This window comes from Prunus persica, chromosome G1, assembly GCF_000346465.2.
Source record: "Prunus persica cultivar Lovell chromosome G1, Prunus_persica_NCBIv2, whole genome shotgun sequence".
Lineage (NCBI taxonomy): Eukaryota > Viridiplantae > Streptophyta > Magnoliopsida > Rosales > Rosaceae > Prunus > Prunus persica.
The window spans coordinates 16,356,670-16,357,975 of record NC_034009.1 but is presented as its reverse complement, the minus strand read 5'-3'; positions in this window follow the sequence as shown (position 1 = coordinate 16,357,975).

Here is a 1,306-nt window from a genome sequence, read left to right as displayed (position 1 = left end):
GAACTTAAACATCGATCATCTCTCTGCTTTCATGCACGCAAAAGGTAAGCTTCATTTCACTATTTTGGTTATTGTTTTGCATGCTCATACGTTTTTGTTTGAAAAATCTTTTTACCTTTTTTCTGGCCAAAATCATTTTACTTCTTTCCAAGTTTGATAAAATATACAGACAAAGAGAGAAAGTTTCCAACTTTGAAGACAACTACATCAACTAAATAAGACGACGGTAGACCACGACGGTTCGTCAGTTGTTCTAGCGTCGTCTGAAAATTGACAAAGTTGTTTTTAAAATAATAGTCTTTTTTTATATGCTTGTTTAATTGCAGGTTTGATTTCGCTGAACAATGGTTTTTGTTTTTCCCTTATTTGATAAAATATAAAGAAAAAGAAACTAGGGTTGGTATCTAATATAGACGACAAAATATCTTATTGTTTTACGTCGTGTGAATGTTAATACCACGACGGTGTATTACTATTGACGTCGTATGAACATAAATACCACGACGTTATATAAATAATAGTTTACCACGACGGTGTATTACTATTGACGTCGTGTGAACATATATACCACGACGTTATATAAATAATGGTTTTAAACATTTATTACATCTGAGATTATTTCATTGCGTCGTCTAAAATCATATCATACGTCGTATTTTTTAATACCGTCGTTTGTGTTCTTAATGTTTTCCTGAAATATTTTCACTTGCAGTTTTGTCTGTTAAAATGGTTTCTCAACAACAAACTAAGGATTCTGGCTCCAAGAAGCTTGGAATGGTAGCTCCTCAAGACAAGTCTTCGAAGGAGATGAAGTCTTCGAAGAAGATGAAGTTTGCTTCATCATCTGCTGAGACAGAACCAACCAGCCAGACAACAATCTCTGATGATTCAAAGACTGGTCGAGGTATGAGCACAATGCCTCGTGTTGTGAAGAGAAAGCTTCAGAAACTGAGGCCAATTGTTGAGTACAATAAAAGGGGGAAAGGTGTTGGCCAAGCACATATTGAGATGCAGTCGTATATTGGTGTGTTGGCACGCTCCAGGATCCCACTTGTGGACAAGAAATGGTCCCAAATCCCCAAGGATATAAAGGAGCAGATTTGGGAAGCAGTTGACATGGCTTTTGTCGTAGGCCAAGGGGGCAAGACCTCTGTTTTAGCTTCTGCTTCCAAGAAATGGAAGGATTTCAAGTCTACACTAACGAGGCATTATATCCTTTCCATACACAATGACAGGGAGAAATTAAGCCAACTCCCCTGAAACATATAAATTCATAGAGAAAGCACATGGGATGCCTTTGTAGCTT